We start from the raw sequence: 13,159 nt of genomic DNA, 5'->3' as shown, positions 1-13,159 counted from the left end.
CTTTAAGACCTTTATGTAACTTCTCCATTCAATTACAAATTCCTTGTCTGACACGTGAGGTTCTCCATAATGTTCTTCCAAACTTTATTTCTAGATTTGTTCACCTTTAAGATTACACATTATATTCACCCCCATGTACTCTGTGGTTAGTGACTCTGGTTTCCTTTATCTTTCTGGATAAGCCCAGCCATCTCCCCAGGCATTTTCACTGGCTATCTTCCATGCTTAGAATTTTCCCCCTTCTCATCTCCATCTCCTAGTTTCTTTGGTTCCCTTAACATTTTAGCTAAAATCTTACTTTGTAGGGAAAACCCCCCCCACAAACTTTTCCCGATCCTCTTTAATGATATTGACATCTGCCTGTTGATTATTTTAAAATTAACCTCGCATAACTTGTTTTTATTTTGTCTTCTCCAAATTACCAAATTTGATGATACGGGTTATCTTTTATGTTTGCATTCCCAAACTTTCTCACAGTACCTGGCACAGAACCAATAATGCTTTTTGAATGACTGATGATTCCCACCAGATTTGATTAGTTCTTCTCTAAACTTGACATTCCACTTCCCACAGCTATATGCTTATTTAAGTTGTTTCAAATGATTGGAATACACTTGCTCTAGGAATTAATCTTCCTTTAAGCCTCATTTTAAAGGCCTTCCAGTCTGTAAGGCCACAAACTTTCTTTTGTTTTCTTATGTATGTTCACACTGCATTTCCCACCAACCCAAGAAAGAACAAGAAAATAAAAATTGTTCTTTGTAAATACAATAAACTTCTATAAAATCATATTTAGGGAAATGATTGGAAATGACCTGTTTTAGGCTGTGTGATTCTGATGTCATTTGACATCTCTAATAAATGCAGTAAGATCCCAAGTTGCAGAGGAGTTGCAAACCTGTACTGATAGATTTCCCTAATTTAGTGAAATCATAGATCCAGTCTCGATTACCCTACCTAAATCTTTTGATGCATTTTGTTTGAATACAACAAAGACCTTGGAGTAAATAATTAAACAAATCCCTTTATAAAGTTTACTCACTGAAAACAAGCCAGTTAGTTTGCAGTTTGTTAACAGAATAGAAGAATGTGTTCTTGAACTTTTTTTTTTCCTTTTTTTTTCTTTTTTTTTGCAGGGCAATGAGGGTTAAGTGACTTGCCCAGTGTCACACAGCTAGTAAGTATAAAGTGTCTGAAGCCGGATTTGAACTCAAGTCCTCTGGAATGCAGGGCCAATGCTTTATCTACTGGGCCACCTAACTGCCCCCATATCCTTTAACTTTGACAGTTTGAACAATAGGAACAGTTCCTGCTCTTGAGTAGAGGTGAGAGATTAGGATTCCTTTACTTTTCTAGACCATCCCTAGGCTCTCACCTGACTAAATCACAATTATGTTGCTCATGTGCCAGGATTTGGGAGTGAAGGGAAATGACAATTATTTCTTTTCTTGGTTTCTTTATTGGCTTGAGTGTACAATTCAGGGTCAAAGGGGTAGGGCTGGGACAAACCACAACTTATGCCCTCACTGGGCAACAATACTACCAAGCTTGTCCCAATTAAAAAACAAAACAAAACATGGCATGTTGGATGGATGAGAGTGGTGTTGACATGGACCTTTGACTTTCTAATTACCTGCCTGCATCAGCCAATCTCATTATTTTTTTGCCTAGACACCTTCCTCAATGATTAGACATCTCAAATTATACAAAACTCATTACCCTTCTCCACCAAATCTTCCCCCTCCCAACTTCTTTATTACTCTTTGAAGACACAACCTTTTCAATCTTCTTATACTTAGTCCTCTTTGCATACTTTCTGATCAGTCTAAATTGATCATTTTGCTACTTCTCAAAGTTGACACTACATTTCTGGACTTTGTGTCTTTTAACTATTTGTCTCCCAGGACTTGCCTCCTTGTTTCTTTAATTTCCTTAAAGACTCAGCTAGGCTGTGCCTCCCCATCCTAAAGGGTAATACTTTCCCTCTGAAATTACCTTCCATTTTATCTTTTCTTACATGCACAATCTTTTTTCTTGTCATCTTTCCATTAGATATTGAACTCGATGCGAGACCATGTTTTTGTCTTTCTCAGTATCCTCAGAATTTAGCACCATCTTGCCTGACATATCATAGGTACTTAATAAAGTCTTGTGAAACCAATTGATTTCCATTTACCCCTTGGTAAATGAGTTCAACTATACATTATTCTTTACTCTTGAGTAATTACTTTCCTTGTGTTATCACCAATTATGCTTTCCCCAATCACAATTCACACTTTTATTCCTGTGTTGCTTAATTGTTGTTGTGGTTTGTCCTTCATTCTTGGAGAGGACCATGACATAAGGGTAATGGCATGACTTGCAGTGAATTGGATTTAAGTGAGGGAGAGCTATGCAAAACACCAACCTAACTCTCTTCTCCAGAGACAACTGAGTTCAGTGGGAAGATATAGATTAGAATGACTGGAGATGGCCTAGATGTTTGAGGCAGTTGGGGTTGTGACTTGCCCAGGGCCACACAACCAGTGTCTGAGGTGAAATTTGAACTCAGGTCCTCCCACCTTCAGGGCCAGTGTTCTATCCACTCCTCCACACTTCAGGAAATCATTATACTACTATTGCTGGTTCAACTACAAATTTATGCTAGCTAATCTAATATGAGCCCTCACTAAAGCAAGACAATCCTCCTCTACTAAGACAAGACTTCCTTCTAATAACTTCCCTGTCCCACTTACCATATCATTTGTTCTAGAACTTTCCTTTTCAATTTAGACCTCACCACTCCTATACTATCTGCTGAAGAATTTACCTTATAATTAACCAGATATTTGAGGGAATTCATCCAGAATTCCCTCTTTCCATTCTGAACTTTCCTTTATTTCACATCTCTTTGATATTGTCACCTCTTCTTTTACTCATCTTTCTTAATGAAATGTCCCTTGATTTCCTGAAGACCAATCCTTCTACATACCTTTCCGTCTTTTTCAGCAGGTTGTTCCCATTATCTCTTTAATCTTCAATCTCACCTTATCTGGTTGCATTTCCTCTGCAGTTTTAAAATGTAACCTTCATGGGGCTGAGGCTGTTTTTCTTTCTTCTTTGTATTCCTAGTGCTACCCAAAGTATCTGTTTCATAGTAAATATGTAATAATTTCTTTTGATTCATTGAGAGATTTGTACTAATATTATTTGTTTGATCATTTATTTGATAAGGTTTCTTTTTGTTTTCATTTTGTCTTTACTTACCTTGTGGTTTTCATGTATTGTTTTTTAGCTCTGCATTTTTTTTTACTCTGCATCAAATTTAGATGTACCTTCCCCCATTACTCTTAATTCTTCATCTTTATTGGTGTATCATACTATACCATTATATTAAATTACCATAATTAGTCCAGAAATTTTCCAAGGGTTGGTCATAAATTTTATTTTGAGTTGTTATGATGAATATCATGTTGCCATGGCGTTTTAATAAGAATCTGCATTTATATAGTACTTTAAGGTTTGTATTTAGCACTTTTCAATGATTCCATCCAATCATCACGCAATCATAGAAGGTTGGTGCTATCATTTTGCCCAATTTATAGATTAAGACATTGAGACAGACAAAGGCTAAGTGACTTCCCCAGAGTTACACAGCTAGGTAGTATATAGGGCTTTATTTATTTATTTTTTGTAAGGCTATGAGGGTTAAGTGACTTACCCAGGGTCACACAGCTAGTAAGTGTCAAGTGTCTGAGGCAAGATTTCAATTCAGGTCCTCCTGCATCCTGTGCCAGTGCTTTATCCACTGGGCAACCTAGCTGCCCCCAAGGCTTTATTTTAATTCAGGTCTTTCCGACTCAATGTTCTGTGCTCTCTCCACCACATTTGAGGAGTCTAACGTATGTCATAGCTTATTTGCCAGTAACTCCTGAGCATGACTTGATTTGTCAATATATAGTTAGAGAAACTGAATGTTATTCCCATAGATTATCAGATATGTGTGAAAATTTTTTTGCTTTTCAGTAATGCATATAGATCTGAGGAAAAATACTTTGAAGTGCTGCACGCAGTATTGTAAGAAGAATATCCCCATTTTGGAAAGACAAACTAAAAAGATGTTGAATAGAAGTTTGTAAAATTATGAAAGAGGTCAAATTAGTTATTACCTTTACAAAGTTGAATTTTGCCATTTGTTAACCCCCATTTGGTTCACAGAGAAAGGTTCTGCAGAGCAAGTGGAGTTTGAACTATATTTTCATATACAGAATATCTATATAGTATCAAGAAAAATTGAGGACTGGGGGAGCTAGGTGGCACAGTAGATAGAGCAGCAGCTCTGGATTCAGGAGGATGTGAGTTCAGATCCAGTATCAGACACTTGACATAACTAGCTGTGTGACCTTGGGCAAGTCACTTAATCCCAATTGCCTCACCCCCCCAAAAAAAATTTAAAAAAAGAAAGATTGAGGACCAATTAGACTGGGTCAAATATATCCAATTGCCTTAGTGGCAGGGCAGTTTATTGTCTTTAGAGAGAAAGAACAGAGATCAATTGACCTGCTAATTCCTTGATGGCTTTGTTGACTTGTAGTGGACTGTTTCTGTTTTCCTTTGTGTTGAGCCTTGCAAAAGAGTTGGGGTCTGGGAAAACCTCGACATAAAGAAGAGGATATGCCTGCTCATTTTATAATGAAATGGATGTTGATTTTTTAAAAAATAGAGTTATTCATAACACTAATGGAAAAATCCACAGATATTTCTCTCTTTCGCATGAATGTGAAAATTCATGAGAACTTGAACTTCACTTTTAAACATAAAAGATTATTCTAATTTACATGATTACCTTCCTCACAGTATATATGTGTGCTGAATTTTTTTAATGGCATAAACTTGATTCTGAGTAAGAGAAGTTGAGATCAAGACTTGCCTCTTATAATATATGACATATGCAAGTAATTTAAATTATCTAGACCTTTTTTCCTCATCTTTAAAATGAAAGGGTTGGGGGCAACTAGGTGGCACAGTGGATAGAGCACAGGCCCTGGATTCAGGAGGACCTGAGTTCAAATCTGGTCTCAGACACTTAAGAATTACTGGCTGTGTGACCCTAGGCAAGTGACTTAACTCCAATTGCCTCACCAAAAAAAAAACAAACAAAAAAACAAAGAAAGGGTTCTACTAGATTGCCCCTAAAGTCTCCTTCTTAACCTAAATTATCTTAAAGAATTGTTTACAGAAGTCCTTTTTAATTCTAGTTTACTTTTATTTTGAAAAATGCTAGTGTCTGATGTAAAATTTTATTTCCTATTTTGTATATTTATTTGAGTATTTGCTTTTGTTCATGACAAGTTAGATTATAATATTCTTAAAAGAAAGGTAAATGTAAACATATGAAGAATATATCCATAATGGATTATGAAAGGATGCTAGAGGTATGTGGATGACATTTGGAGAGTTAAACTTTAGAGGTAAATGTAATTCGAAGGCAATAATGCATTTATATGAAATGTTCTTTAGGGCCACTATCAGAGATCTGTATTTGAGGCTGAAAGAAATACTGTATTATTTTGGAAACTCATCTTTAAGAAATGAAAAAATAAAGAAGTGAAGGAAGAAAAAGCTTGGGCAGTATTATATATGCAGGCTTGGGCAGTATTACATATGCAAGTATGTTTGTATTTCTGTATGTATGTGTGTATTTATGTATGCATTTTTGAGACTAGAATTCCCTCTTTTGCCCAGGCTAAAAGTACTGTGCCTGAATGCACTTCTGAATGGCAGGGAAGGTTTGACCTACTCTATTACCAACTTGAACTAGTCACTTCTTCTTGGGCAGTCTGGTGATATCCTGTTCTTGTTCCATATAAGTGCCAGACTTGGTGGAGACCCCTCTTTGACTTTACCACATTTGTAACTCAGAGCTCCTCAGTTCAAGTGATCCTATAGCTCAGGTTCCTCAGGAGCAAGGCCTAGAGACATGCACCATTGTTCCTAGTTAAGGGGTATTATTTTACATGCATAGATTATAGATTACTTGCAATGCACTTTGTGCCAAGTCAGATACATAGAATATCATGACCCCAGTTGAATTACAACTAAAAATTAAGGAAAAAAATACAGACAGTTTCTACATTGAAACTTCCAAGGAAAGTGAACAACTCTCCAATTACTAGGTAATTGATGTGGCATATCATTTTGATATTTTATCCAACCTTAGTCATTTCAAAGAGGAAATGAAATGAAGGCCTTGGTAAATTATCAATAAGCATTTGTCTTAGTTTATCAGAAAATTAGATTATTTCAGATTTGTTTTGGCCTGTGATAAGTAGAAATAATTTTCTTACTCCACAATCAGCTACATTAACTTTTATTTTGTTCTTACATCATTAGTATTCAGGTGAAAATGCTGCTAATTAGTAGACTAATGTTCAAAGGAACTAGCCCTTGGAAAATAAAAGAAAATTATGCCTTGCTCATGAATGCTGACTTTGATTTATTTTCATAGTGTAAAGTTATTGGTCAGATGGTAATTGAGAGAATGTAGTTTTTGGAAGGGATTTTGGTCACGGACACTTATGCTGTCTTGAATTCTTAATATCCTTGGTAACCATTCTGTCAATTTATTGCATTTAATTCTTGCTTCTGAGGAATGTAACTGTGAGTTTATGATTACCTCAAAGGAAGTTCTTCTAAGAAATAAATGACACTGTCTATCTCCTACACAGTCTCTAAATTTGTAGCCAGTGTTTTTGACTTATTTGCATTAAGTAGGAAGCCAGGTAGAGGCAGCTAGGTGGTACAGTGTATAGAGTACTGGGCCTGAAGTCTGGAAGAACTGAGTTTAAATGTGATTCAGACATCTACTAGCTATGTGACCTCAGACAAATCATTTCAACTCTGCCTGCCTCAGTTTCCTCAAATGTAACAGAATTTTTGTGAGCTTCAGCTTAGGATACTGTCAGGCACATAGTAGGTGTAGAGAATTTTTAGATGGTAAAAGAGAAAAGTTGGTACAAAACAATTGATAAAAATTCTCTCTTAAAATCTGTGACACTTTATCAAGGTAAATATTGAATCTATAGGAAAGGGGGCATGAGGTTAGAGAGTACATCAGGCCAACATGTAACTATTACATTCTCTAGTCCTTTTCTCCTACCAATCAAAGCTTATTAATCACCTACTATATACCAGGCATTATGCTGAGCACTAAATATACCAAAATAAAAACAAACAAAAAAAAACCCCACCAACCCACCAAAAACCAAACAAAACAAAAAATGACAAAAGACAGCCCCTCCCCTCACAGAGTTTACAATCTAATCTATTATTCTCAAGGTATTCAAGAAGTTACCTTTAAGCATGACGTAATTTCTTTACTAGGCTCCTTGTAGAGCTATATTATACAGTCTATCCTTTGTACCCAAAGCCATCAGCTGATGATGAAACCATGTGGGTCATTGATGGGAAAATTAAAGTTGCTTCTTTCCCCATAGGTACAATAGTAGGACACCAATAGGAATAATGGAAATCTAACATCTGTAGCTTTCAAAGCTAGAAGGACTTTCCCCAATTAAAGGGAGAGAATACTCCACTTCTATTCCTTCCTCTCCTTTTTCCCCTCTTCTCCCTTCTTTCCTCATCTCATCTTTTCTTATCTTTTGCTGTCATGTCTTTACCTTGTTTTATCTTTCTTTTTTGAATATACACAATTCATTTTTAAAAAAAATATTTTATTTTATTTATATATTTATGTATTTAATTATGTGTTGTTTATTTATTTATTTGCAGGACAATGAAGGTTAAGTGACTTGCCCAGGGTCACACAGCTAGTGTCAAGTATCTGATGTCGTATTTTAACTCAGGTCCTCGTGAATCCATGGCCAGTGCTTTATCCACTGTGCCACCTAGCTGCTCCACAATTCAATTGTATTAATTTTTATTATTATATTTATTTTTAAACAAATACAAAATGAGAAAAGAAAAGCTTGCCATGTACGCAGTAGAACATAGGAGAAAATCCAATATAAATATTTAAATTTCCATTTCAGGAAAACCTATATAATGAATTCTACACACTGTTTAAAATTTCTCTAGCATCCCTTTGCTTCCTTATTGTTTTTTGTTGTTGTTGTTGTTGTTCTCTCTTGGGTACATTTTATTCTATTTTTACATCCCTTCTCTGTCCTAAAGAAGGCTGTAATTCGGCATGAATACACACACAGACACATATACAAATATATACATATAAACTCATTCACATATATGTAATATTGTACTGTGCTTATTTCCACAGGATAGCATCTTCGGTCACAAATCCAAGTGTTTCCATGCTTTTCAAGTCAAGCAGCTTATCATCCCATTCCAGTGTAATCACATCCTATCTGAGATATTTTCTGTGAAAGTTTTTTTTTCCCAATTTTTACATTTCTTCTAATCCTGGCTACAACAGATTTATTTTTACAAGAAAAAAAGTGATTTAAAGTAAACATAATTATACATTTTATACCTCAACAGTATTTTCACCTTATAGTAGAGTTTAAGGTTTGCTACTGCTGAAACTATTTCCTTTACAACTTTTCCCCCCAGTTTCTTTGACATTCTTGACCTTTTTGTTTTTCTTTCTGGCATAGCCCATGCAGAGGTCCCTGGGTGCACAGCAGGGGGCATGGGCCCCTGGAGCCCTGGTTGTGGTATGCACAGGATGCTCGAGAGTCCCCCGCCCAGCCGCAGGCCTAGTGCAGCTGGTGGATTAGCTTGGTGTGTGGGGGGGTGCAGGGAGCCCCGAGGTTTGAGTGGTGAGAAGGAATATATATATAAAGGGAGAATGCCAAAGGACTAGGAGGAAGGTAGAGGCCAGAAGGTTAAGAGTTTAGAAGAGGAATGGACAGAAAGGGGCTACAAGGATGCTAAGGAGACTGAGGCTACGTAAAGAGAGGAGGAGATGGTACAGGAGGTTTGAGAAACGGGCGGGGGGGGGGGTGCGGTGGAGAGCACAGAAGTGGTCAGCACAGGGTACAGGTTGGAGAAAGTGAAGTTGGAGAAAACAAGGAGGCCAGGGGAATGCTGGAGCACTAGGAGAACACTAGAAGAATGTCTGTTGGTACGCAGGAGGAGGCTAAAAAATTTCCAGGCACAGTAGATGGAAAGAGACATTCCGGAACAAAGTCAGTTTGTATATTTTATTTCCCTGTATTCTTAATTTTAAATTGTATCTCATAAATAAACCCTCTGCTGTTAAAACGGAAGAGGCTTCTAAATCTTTTGCTTATCAATATGGGAGCACTGGGTGGAACTTTATAAATGGCCCATATAAACTGGCCCAGATAGCCAGTGAGTCAAGAGGCCACAGATTAGTACCCCAGTCAGATTAAGCCCCCCAAATTAACCCTAGTCATTTAAAATGTTTTCACATTTGAATGGTGACCCAGATGGGACTTATGGCCCAATTATAATTTTTATAAAATTATATTTTTTCATATACTTATAATTTTTCATATAACTCTTATATAATTTTTCCAGATTAGATTAGCTAATCTTAATTTTTTTTTTTACAATTAGTAACTCTGGAGAGTTAATAACGAAGTTGGAAACCAGGCATCAAAGAGTTAAGATAAAGATAGCAAAGCAAATGGAGGAACCTACTTTAGATGCCCTTCCCAAAGAGTATAGCCATAAAAGTGAGCTATCATTTAGAAGGATAATTAGTGGGATAACATTCCTGAGGTTTGGAGAGATTGGAGATTGCATTGGGGACAAAGTGCAGGATTTAGAGTTGTAAGATAGAAGAAGAGGTGGAAAGACAACAGCTTATGGAAAGTTAAAAGAATTTCAAACCTCATGAATATGGAAGTAAAATACTTATAGGTGATGTAACATCAAGGGTATGAACATCTTTCTATGTAGATGAAGTATATTGGAGGAGTAGCTCTCATGGAAATTAAGTTGATTAATTGGGAGGGTATTTGGAGGGATATTATACACACTCACCCATATATACACACACACACACATATGCACACATGTATACATATACATATGGACGTAGTGAGAATGAAAAACAAAGTGTTTATGATTAAATACAATTGAATTTTGTCAAGCATCTTTTCTGAATATTTTGTTCTAATTATGATTTGTATCATTTTACTTTTGTCGCCTGATTAGTACATATTTTGTTGTTAAAATTATATATAGTGATAGTCTTCCTAATATCGAACCAATCCTGAATTACTGTTAAGGTTGTAGCTTGTTCATAATGCATAATATTTTGGATGTTTCTATACCTTCATTGCTAATAATTTGCTGTCTGTATTTAGAACTTTTGTATCCCTATGAATATAGTATATTATCTAATAAAATGTTATTCCTCTTCCCAATTACTCTTTTAGTTAGGCATCAGGAACATAATTGTCTCATAAATTTTTTAGGATGTTTTCCTTTTCTTATTTCTGAAATTTATGTAATCTTGCACTTGATTTAAAGAAATATTTAATATAATTTGCTCATAAATTCACCTGTACCTCTGAGTTACTGTTGTTTATATTTATTGATTTTTTGTATGTTTATTTAGGAATTAACTTATCATTTGTTCCACAAGATTTTCTATGATACTAGTTTTGAAATTAGTTCAATATTCCATCTTCTGCCAATTCCATATGGGTACTGGTATCAGCCTCCTTGCTTTCTCATTCTTCTTTGACAATCATAAAATTGGAGTTAGCTGCAGCTTTCCAGGACAAAGTTGGTGAGAACCAGAGAGGCTCCACCAGGAATAGATAATTCTTGACACAGGATTCTTGGAAATTCCTTAGCTATGAAGGTTTTCCAAATTGTGGAATAGATCTGGTTCTCACTCTGGTTCAGATGAAACCACTGGCTTGTGGGGGCCAAATTTAATATAGGAGAATTAATTGAGTGGCTCACCATATTATTGGGGTCCCAGAAATAACGAGGGACCTCTAGGTCCAAACTTCCCTCCCCTCTGAACTGCCTTTTTAGATATTTCTCCCAGGCCAATAAGAAAGGAGCCTAACAGCCTCTTTTCCACAAATGAATCAGGTTTTATTAATGGGAATAAAATAAACAGCAAAGGTGAAATTAATAAAATCAAAAACAAGGGAATAGGGAAAAAGAAAATGGATAACCCCCCTAATTCTAACCTAAGTCTATACAATCCCCAAATTTGCTTCGAGTTCAGCTAATTCAAAAGAGCAGGGCTCATATGTGAACTCACCACCTGGGGTCTGTAGCTTCAATAGGAAACAGCTTTGCAGCCAGGGCCCGCAAGACAAAACTGCTAAGAAAGAACCTCTTTCTGCCTGCTCCTGCAGTGCACATCACAGGAAAGAAAGTGACTCCTGAAAGAGACTGAGCTCCCCTCAGTGAGCATTTACTCTCCCTCCCCCAAAAGGGGAGGTCCTTCAACCTGCCTGTAGAGAGTCTTTCTTCTGCTGACATCAGCAGCATACGTCACTCAGGAAAGGCCAGGTGTGGCCCATCCTAATCAGTCTGCCAAATCCCATTATTTTACCACAGGTTTCAGGATTCTGGTTGGGTCTTGTAGGGTCTTAAAGTTTGTATGTACTGCATGGCACTATCTTCCTGAACAGTAACCTATTAGGTTTACATGGCTCTGCCTTGTGTATAAGGTATGGAAGTTAATAGCTAACATCCTACTGTCTTTACCCTTTATTAACTGGGCCTTGTATACTATTTCCATTCACTGCCTGCATGCCCCCATTTTCAGGGCCCATGAGCTTCTGGTTATCTCCTTGTGTAGTCTTAGATAGAATAGAAGAACTTATTATCACTTTTTTCTGTTCTTCTTAATCATTGTTTCATCTGGTGCCTTTTAATTTTTTCTAAACTGTTGAAGTGCCCTTCATAACCCTTCCAAACAAAATTTCCATTTAAAATATATTTTGTACTTTGGGATCATTATCCCAACCCTCACTTGAACTGTTTGGTCAGATGCAAATAGGTTAGCCAGCTATTTCTTTCCTTGGGGTTTTTGCAGCAAAACTGCTGTTTTGTTTTGTTTTGCCTTGGTAGGTTTTATTTTGTAAATCATGAGCTTTCACCAATATTCCTTCCTCATGATTTATCAGTTGATATTAATTAACCAGGTAGCCTTAATTAGCTTTGTGGAATAGGTGTTTTCTAAATTGGTATAGTAAAAATGGTAGGAAGAAGGCATACCCCTGACATAGGGGCACATTCACTTATGACTATGTGAATTCAAGGTTAAAGGGGTTTCTTATTTAGAGAATAGAAGGGAAGGGGAAGGGAATAAAAAATTATATAGCACCTATTATGTGCCAGACACTGTAATAATATCTCATTTGATCTTCACACTAATCCTGGGAGGTAGGTCCCATTATTATAACCATTTTACAATTGAGGAAACTGAGAGAGAGAGAGACAATAATTGCCTCGCCCAGTGTCACACAGATAGTAGGTGTCTGATTTTGAATTTGAATTCATTCCTTCATCCCTGAAGTACATTATCCTCTGTGCAAGCTGCTACCTAAATTAGTAATTCAGCTCCTATTAGCTAGGGTTCTTTAGAAAAGTTTTTAGTCTCCTATTTCATTTAATATCCATATTTTCCTTTGAAAGATTATACATAATTTTGCTGGGTAGTACATTCTTGGTTATAATCCCAGTTCCTTTGCCTTCTGGAAAATCATATTTCAAGTCCTCTAATCTTTTGTAGCTGCCAGGTCTTCCATAATTCTTATTGTTGTTCCTTGATATTTAAATTGTTGCTTTCTGGCTACTTGCAATATTTTCTCATTTACTTGATCTTCTGGAATTTAGCTATGATATTCCTTGGTGTTTTCTTTTTGGGGTTTCTTTCAGGATGTGATTGTTGGATTCTTTCAATGACTAATTTTTCCTCTGATTGAAAGACATTGGGTCAGTTCTCCTTAATAATGACCTAAAATATGCTGTCTAGGCTCTATTTTGATCATGGTCCTCAGGTAAAATGATTATTCTTATATTATCCCTCCTTGATCTATTTTCCAGGTCTGTTGTTTTTCTGAAGAGATATTTTACATTTTCTTCTACTTTTATATTATTTTGATTCTCTTTTACTTCTTCCTGTTTTCTCATTGAGTTATTAGCTTCCATCTGCTCACTTCTGATTCTTTTTTGTTTTTTGTTTTGGGGCAGGGAA

The sequence above is a fragment of the Dromiciops gliroides genome, chromosome 1, assembly GCF_019393635.1.
Source record: "Dromiciops gliroides isolate mDroGli1 chromosome 1, mDroGli1.pri, whole genome shotgun sequence".
Taxonomy (NCBI): Eukaryota; Metazoa; Chordata; class Mammalia; order Microbiotheria; family Microbiotheriidae; genus Dromiciops; species Dromiciops gliroides.
The sequence above is the reverse complement of the archived record's forward strand: the minus strand, read 5'-3'. Positions refer to the sequence as shown.